Source organism: Marmota monax, unplaced genomic scaffold, assembly GCF_021218885.2.
Source record: "Marmota monax isolate L192 unplaced genomic scaffold, Marmota_monax_Labrador192_F-V1.1 WCK01_AAM20220418_F8-fsc00331, whole genome shotgun sequence".
Lineage (NCBI taxonomy): Eukaryota > Metazoa > Chordata > Mammalia > Rodentia > Sciuridae > Marmota > Marmota monax.
The window spans coordinates 1-9157 of record NW_026694212.1 but is presented as its reverse complement, the minus strand read 5'-3'; positions in this window follow the sequence as shown (position 1 = coordinate 9157).

Genomic DNA, 9157 nt, shown 5'->3' with positions numbered 1-9157 from the left:
CAAAATCCTATTGGATCTCACTATTTCTGCTTTTATTTGAATGCTAATTATTTCAGTCTTGGACATTTTGGAAGAATTAATGAGTACATGGAAAAACTGATGATCCTAAAATTTTAAGGTCACTAACCATATCAGTCATTAATTCTCAAAAAAGGTCTTATAAAAGGAAGGTGATTACTGTTCTTACAGAACCTTTAAAGGGGGGAAAAAGAAGCCTATTTTCTCTGGTTTTCCAAACATAATAAGAATTTCATGATTGCAAAATAAATATAGAAAATATCAAAGAATAATTTTAATAATTACTATTAATTGCTAGTATGCAATTTATAATTGAAACCAACAAATAGAATAATTTCAGTCATCAAAAAGTAAAACAGAATTTTGAAAATGTAGACAGTTTGAAAGTTGTAAACTTTGTTTTATTTTCTTTAGGTAAGCAGTAGCCAGCAAAGACCCAAAGGAGATATTCACAAAGAAACAATTTCACCAATTTATGAGTACTCTAAAAAACAGAGAAAGTTCTGCAGTGAAACACATGCTAAAAGCTGTCTGTGACCTTCTCTGGGCACCTGTCTTGGGCCATCTCTGTAGAATTTCTCTTGTGAGAATTTCTCAGTTCTTCCCAATTTGACCTAGAGCCAATGGCTTTACAGTGGCATGGAAGAATGTGAGTGTATACTCTGAAGCTGGACAAAATGTTTATGGAATCAAACCTCTCTGAGTAACATAGTGATCACTTATATTTGTCTTAAGACAAAATTGCAAATTTAGTTATAAATCTGATTTCCTTATATTTGTGATTTATGAATTGCTGCAGTGTCCTTCTGAAAATATAGAGTAAAAGCCCAGTAGGCAATAGAACAGTGATGAGAATAAGAAAACAAAATAATGTGGAATAAGCTGATTAGTTAATATCAGGTTACTTAAGTTTTCTTTCTTGAAGGGGTTAACACACTTTCTTAATATACTGACTTTGGTAAACTCACATTTCCTGTGTTCAGGAAAAATTGGAATGTTTTGGGATCTGTTTGCTTCCTTAAGGTTTCAGTTTGAGTATGTGGCATTTAGCATAAGGGACTCCATTTTGGTTTGGTCTATACTATTATGACTAGTGCAGAACCTCAGTTCAAAGCAATGAACTTCCATAATTTTTGTTTAACATATATATTGTCATGTCTTTGATTTCTTCCTTTCTTTCAACTCGGTTATATATTTTTAATTCTTATATTGTACTCAGTGTTTCTGTTTTGTAGCAATAAAGTGTTTTTCTTACATAATAACTTAATTTTTTCATTTTTTAATATGGTGCTGAGATTCAAACCCAGTGCCTCACATGTGCTAGACAGGTGCTCCACCACAAGCCACAAAAGTTTCTTTTTTAATATATAGAAGTATGCACACACACACACACACACAGACACAAACATAATTGAATGAATAATTATATAAGGTCAAATATATATCTATATCTATATTTGACCTTATATAATTTTATATATGTATATATAATTGCCTACTCAATTATTTTGCTCAAAATAATTGAGAGTTTTTCCAAACTATTATTTCCAAAACTAAAATTAATAATATTTTAAAATGTTCCCATAAACATCTGAATAAATTAAAATACATAATAAAAAATGTAGATGTGAATACCCTATTTCAAATTACTTCTGTTATCTTATACTATAATAGTTTATTAATAATTGCTTTATATATTTTTTGTGCCTCAATACTAGGTGCATAGATATCTAGAATTATTGTTTTCTAGCTGAATTGACCTCTTTATCATTGTATAATAACTTTCCTTGTTTCTTTTCACTACTTTTGATTTAAAGTCTATTTTATAGACATAAGTCTGGCTATCCTGCCATCTTTTGGATTCCATTTGAAAGGAGTATGTCATTCCTTCTTTTCCTTTCAGTCTACATATGTCCTTAGAGGAGAAGTGACTGTCTTGCAAGTTGCATCTTGTTTTAATCCATTCAGTTGTTGTTTTTAATTGGAAGATTCAAGGTAATTATTAATAGGTCAGGACTTATTGTAGTCATTATGTAACCTGTGTTTAGTTTTGTTGTTATTTATTTCTTTCTATTTCCTCCTCTCTCTCTTATAGTTTTCCTTTGGGATTAAGTGAATTTAGAGCCTTCTTTTGGTTCCTTGCCAATTACTTTCGGTTTTCCTATTACAGATTTTGCTTTGTAGTACCATGAAGCTTATGAAAACCATTTTCAATTACAACTAGCTCTTTATTTGCATAATTACCTTACCAATGAGTTTTATGCTTTCCTACTGCTCATTAATATCTCATTTTAAAGAGAAAAACATATCTCATGAAGATATATTGTGTTTGGAAATGTTTATCACTCCATTTCTAAAGGATGGTTTTGCTGAACATAGTATTCCCACTTGATTGGTTTAGTTTTGGATTTGTGAAAGCTCTTCATGCTTTTTGGTGCACAACATCATTTGGGCATTGATGAATGAGGAATTTATTCTAAATCTTCCTAATATGGCTTTGGGCCTATCTTCCCAGAAATTCTAAGAAGGCTGTTTCTTCTCTCTAAACTTATAGTTAGTCATTTAACTATTTTGTCACTGGATAGCACCCAGGTCTGTATTTACTTGGTGTCTCCTATTAGTGTGTTTCCTTTGTTCCAGGAGTAGAGAACAATCCAAAGTCAGATTTGTCCCTATTGCACTATTGGTGTATTGTTCAGAAATAACCATAAAAGTAACTACAAAGGCCAGTCTATTTATACAATTCTCTCTGTAATGACAGATTAGACACAGATGCCTTGTTCACAGTTATCAGCCAGTGGTCAGGCAGTGCGGGATTTGGCCCATCTCTGAGTGAAATCACTGCAGATGAACCAGCAACAACATCTTGTTTCATACTTAGGGTCACCAATGCTGCCAAGATATAAATATATCATCTCAGAAACCACAAACCATCTAGACTGACACAATACTGAAGTAGGAATAAGATCCACAATACTATGGCCTGCCTATTGCTCAGGTAGACTTATGGTTCAAGACCATTGCAACCAAATTCAGATTATGCTAGCTGGAATAGAAGTCTAATATACTGGGATTGCCTTCTTTTCCTGGCACTGGATGTATTCCAGAAGCTTCATACACAGGAGGGCCTGGAAGTATGGTCTGTTAGGACCTTCCCAGCATTTGGTTCCATTAACCAAGCACTAAATTCCAGGACAGTCTTATTCTTAGTTTCCTGTCCTACTTCCAACAAATGGGGTATTTATTGTACTCACTCTATTGCCTGAGATAGTTGTAACATTAATGATGGTTGTCCTGTGGCCACCTAGGCTAGTGCTAAGGAGGGTTTTAACTGATTCTGAACCACTAAGTTCTTCACAGTCTTAGTAGTGTGCTGAATGGAGTTGATGGTGTAGCTGGTAGTGATATAAGCCAAAAAATGAGTTTGTCCCACTGGCAGTGAAGGGTCATTTCTGATGCTAGAGCAGATCTGGATTCTTATGTACAAGCACTCATCTGGTGATAGTTGTGTTGGGGAATGGGTGGTGAAAACAGTTCCTTGGGCAACAAAACTGGCACTAAATGGATTTAGGATGAGGCTCACTGTTCCAAGGCATATTCTCTGGAAACAGGTGGGTGTTCCTGGGTCAGTTCCAAGACTGGAAATGATGCAGGGTAAAACTCAAGTCTGTCCCACAAGCACATATTTCCACCTGTTGCTGGAGCCAATCTAGAGGCTCCTTGAGTGAACTCTGGCATTCTTAGAGCTATCAGTTCCTATCACATGCAGGATATTACTGTGACAGATCTGTCCCTGGGATCTGAGACAAAGCCCTGTGCTAGCTTCTATGCTCAGTTCCCTGCTCTGCCACAGAATAGAAGAAAGGTAGAAGAAGCAGGCAGCTGCCTGGCCTAACGCGGAAGCTCAACCCATAGGTGTTAGCATAGTAGTATGGGTTATGTAGCCTTGCCTAGAACTGGGTTTCAAATCTAAGTCCTAGACTGAATTTTCTCTCCCTCCCCATAAGCAGAAGGCATACCACCCATGCTGTGTGGCTTGCAGTCCCGGAAGAGTGACAAGGACAATTCTTTTGTTCTTACCTTCTTTAATATGTCTTTTCATTTTATTTCACTAAAAGCAGTCACTATCTCTCTCACCTGATTTTCTTAGTTCCTGTAAAAATAGTTGGTGTGTGAAAAACTGTTCAATTTACTGTGTCTGTGAGGAGAGGATCACGAGGGTATCTTACTCAGCTGCCATCTTCCTCCACCTCTACATTAATAGTTTTAATAAACAGGAAAAAATATGGAAACAAGTCTGGCATATTCTGTAGAGCCAAAAGAACATAGGGTGTAGTGCAGGATTTGAGTCACATGGGACCTTAGGAATTATTTTGATATAATCTCTTAAGCTTGTATGCCCACATGTAAAATTTTAAGATGCATGAAACTAATATATATTTCTTTTTTATTGATTTTACTTGTTTATAATTATTTGTTCTTTTTAGATAATGTGACATAGAGTGTATTTTGACATATTGTACATAAATGGAGTATAACTTATTCTAATTAGGATCCCATTCTTGTGGGTGTATGTAATGTAGAGTTTTACTGGTGATGTGTTCATATATGAACATAGGAAAGTTATGTCCGATTCATTCTACTGTCTTTTCTATATATTTCTGTAAAAGTCTATAGCTTAAAGAGGATTTCATCAGTAGAAATGTCTTCAAAATCATATTTATTCCTTGGCATGCCTCTAATTTTTCTTCCTTCTCCATTTTATTATACTTTTTAAAAGTTTTCACTTTGTTGAATATTAACACTTTAAAATGTATTACAAATTAAAATATATTACAAATTAAAACAAACATAACTATATGTAAAATTGTGTTCATCACAACAGGGTCTGAAATAGTAAAATATTGGAAACAACCTAGATACCCCTTGAAATGATGGATTAAATAAACTATAGCTCTTTCATGGAATATTAGCAGCCTTTAAAGATGAGGAGATGGGGAACAGTCTTCAAGAGAAACTATGAGGAAAAAGTAAGGTTTGCAATAGACTATAAACGGTAACCCTCATTTGTATAAGTAAAAGTAGGATTTATGCAATTCAAACAACAAATATATTTGGAGTGTGTACTATGAAGGGTCTATACAATGTTCTTAGGATACAGCGGTGAAGGAAACAGACAAATGTTCTTGTGGGATTTTTATTGTACTTGAAGGGAAGAGTAAAAAAAAAAAAATCATGTCATGTAGTTGTAGGGAGTATTAGGGAAAATAAAGAATGTTAAGAATGATACAGTGTAAATGGTTGCTCTTCTCCTTAGCAGTAGTCAGGAATAATGTGACATTTGAACAGATTCCCAAAGATAGATGGGAACAGATTGGAGGGAAGAAGGATAAGAGGGAAATATTTTTGTTTTTGTCATTTTGAGTTGTACAAATTTTCTACATAATTAAAACAATTAAACTCAGATAATGAAAAACAGCCTAAAATTAAACATAAACACATATGTATAAAACTCAAACTCATGTTATTAAATTGATAACACAATCATAGAAAATAAAAATTTAATTCAAGTAACAAACTATACCCTTTATTGAAAGTATTCTAAGGGCAGAATGCCAATAAAATTCTAAACTTTTCCTAACAGTTTTGTTGTAGGCATTGCTACTAAAATTATAACTGAAATTATATTATGTGTAAGAAAAAAACAAATGCATTAATAAGTAGATCTGTTAGGGAATGAGAATTTTCTCTGTGGAAAAAAGCAAATTGCAAACATGGAATTACAGAATATAAAAAAAAAACTGTTGAAATGTGGGGATCTCAGGGATAATTTTAGGGGGATCTCTAAGGAAAAGTAGACATACTGACTTAGGTATAGAACCTCAGATGGAACTCATTAGCATCTCAATATATTTTCCTCTGACCTAGTGAATTTTACCTGAAAATATAGGTATGTTTACTTGTCCTAAACACTAGAAGCGCCTAAAAATAACATACCTTTATAGTAATTAGCCTCTGTTATCCAGAATTTATTTTCCAGGTACATTCTCCAAAAGAAGGAATGAGGGGTCACTAAAGAAATGTTTTTCTCCAGGCTGAGCAGAAAAAAAAAAAAAAAGAGAGAGAACCTAAAACATTTTGTGCCAAACTCAAAGAAGTGCTCAAAATCCAATGGGGCCACATCAAAACAAGACAAGAGCTGGGGTGTGGTACATATGTGTAATCCTAGCAGCTCAGGAGGCTGAAGTAGGAGGATTGTAATTTCGAGGACAGGCTTAGAAACCTATGGAAACTTTGTCTCAAAATAAAAAATAAGACGGCTCAGTGGTAAAGTACTCCTGGATTCAATCCTTACTTCCTCAAAAACAAACAAACAAACAAATATAAAAGAAAGAAAACACTAGAGCCAATTTAGGATGCTATTGCCAAATTGATAGATTTTTTTGAGCATCAAAATTTCAAAAATAACTATGATAGCAATGAATAACATTCAAATTTTAAAAATTGGTCTAATGATGCTAAATGATAGAAATCAGTAAAACTCTTAGTCATAGAAGAATTTCAGTTAATACTAGTAGAAAGAATGATAGAAGCAATTTTGAATCCCTTGATATAATAATGAATCCATGAAGGATCCTTAATGGATGCTAAAATTATTGTAGGAAATGGTGAAGGAACAGAAAATTCACAAATAGCAGAGTACCAGTCCACAGGTAATTCATTAATTTCAATTTGATAAATGAGGTAATCATCCCTTTAATGAAGTTAGCATTACTTATTAATTACAGATTGATGTATACTGCTTCTTATATGACACAGTAAAAACACATACAACCAGTGCTATAGCATATTTACCAAAAACATTTCATCTAAAGATCATCATGCAGAAACAACTGGACAATTCCAGAATAAGAAACTTTCTACAAGGCAATTCACTCAGGTTCTAAAATTCACACTGGGAAAAAGAAAATCAGCAGGATTAACTAAAGAAAATACAAGAAACACAATGTCCAAAGATTTGATCTCGACCTATGCCATCTCCCCCAAATCACAGCTGTAAAAAGCATTTGGGGGACAAATGGGTTAACTTAAATATGAACTGTGTTTTAAAAAATAATAATAGATTGTTATTTAACTAATGTTAATTTTCGTGAATGTAATCATGGTTTCATAGTTATATTACAATTATATAGGAGAATGCCCTTATTTTTAGGAGCTGTATACTGATAAGCTCTATCATGATATGTGCAACTTCCAAATAATCTGAAAAAAAAAAGAAAATGTGTGTGTATGTTTGTGTATAAGTGGGTATGTGCTTACTGTTTGTAACTCTGAAGCATCAACAAGAACTAGACAGTAATAAGTAACACATTGAATTAAAACAACAACTATGTGTCCATAATGGTACCAAGAGAAAAGAAGAGAGGGAGAGAGGACATAGAAGCTGCATATTTGTGTAAAATGGGTATTCAAATTTTTCACAATTTGGAAGTCTAGAAGAAGATATTAATTATGATGATCTTTGAAATTTTTCAAATTTTTCAAATAATTGAGGAAAGGGCAAAAACTAATGAAGGTGAATTAGAAAAGCAAGGAGCAGGCACATGGTGAGAGATGCAGGCTCATCTCCTACCTCTTTGATTTGTCTCTTTTCCTGGTTCCCCACATCACTCTCCAAAGAAAGTAAATCACCTGCTCTGACCAAGGCAAACCTAACTCCATATGTACTTTGAAATGGAGGATGAGTCCTAAAATACAATTTTATTTTAAAATACAAAATGTTACATTTTGTGATATCCTGGAAAGTGGAGCTGACATTTGATACTAATTCCAATATAAATGTAAATATATAACAACTTGACTTTTAAATGTGTTTGATAGATAAACTGAAACACGATCATAATTAAAAACAGTGTTTATAGAAATGCCCATAAACACACAATAGTCCTAAATTTATCAAGGTATTAACTTTTTTTTTTTTTTTCAAAATCCGAAGTTGATTTGGTCTTTGGCAGTGAGGCCAAAGACTAGAGGCCCTTTTCTCAGCCAGTGAAACCCTCTTTTGTTGAAAGAACATAGATTCAAAGTAGCATTTCTATTTACACAAGTGTAGCTTTAAGGGAGGAGAATGCCTTAAGTGGAATATGTTGGGAGAGTCTGAGAAACAACCAGTTTCAAAAGAACAGAACTTGGGCCATTTGCTCTTTGTCTTCACATTTATCTAGGTGACTCTTGTAGGTAAACCCAGGGAGCCAAAAGAAAATACATAACATAACAAATACATAACATACATTCCAAGAAAAGTGTCAAATTAAGCAGAGATGGCCTCAGGCAAAACTATAAAATGGGCAAGTTTATCCTTCATTTCAGACTTCTCTTCTCACTTTTAGACTGTTCCCACAGCTCCCTTGGATTGCCTTCTAAAGCAGATGGTCTTATTTATTCATTCCATTTATTTCTCACCACAAAAAGCTTATCTCTGCCATGTGCTTGCTTTGCTTGACCCTCTGCTCCCTGATTCCCACAACCTTGCACAAATTCACCTTCTGTATCCCTTTCCTTCATGGTCCACAGTATCTGCTAGCTAGCATTATAAATCATCCCTGCTTAGCATGCTAATTAGGAAACTAGATGACTATTCTGTGCCTGTGTTAACTGCACACACCTTCTGAAGCTATGCCATGGCTTTTCGTCTAAGTCCCCAGTTACATCAAAGTTATTCCTCAGCTTCTTCTGTGAACCCTCAGACCCTGTGCCTCCCTTTTTAGGACCTATTACTTAACACTGTAATTATTCCTTTAGATCTTTGTCTTATTCTTCTAGACCCGCTTCCTTTAGGGAAGACACCATGCCTTGAACACTTTTGTACTCCAAAATAAAACACCCAGTACATTGTAGATGTTCCATAAAGGAACATTGAACTTGAGTGTCAAATTAAAAACAATTTATTTCTGGAATCACTTCACCCCACAACCAGAAAGGAGAACTACTTCTTTCAGGAATGTACAAACTAGTAAGAGCAATAACAGGCAGTGAGGCCAAAGATTAGAGGCCTTTCTCTCAGTCAGTGAAACCCCTTTTTGTTGTTGAAAGTATGTAGATTCAAAGTAGCATTTCTATTTACACAACTGTAGCTTGA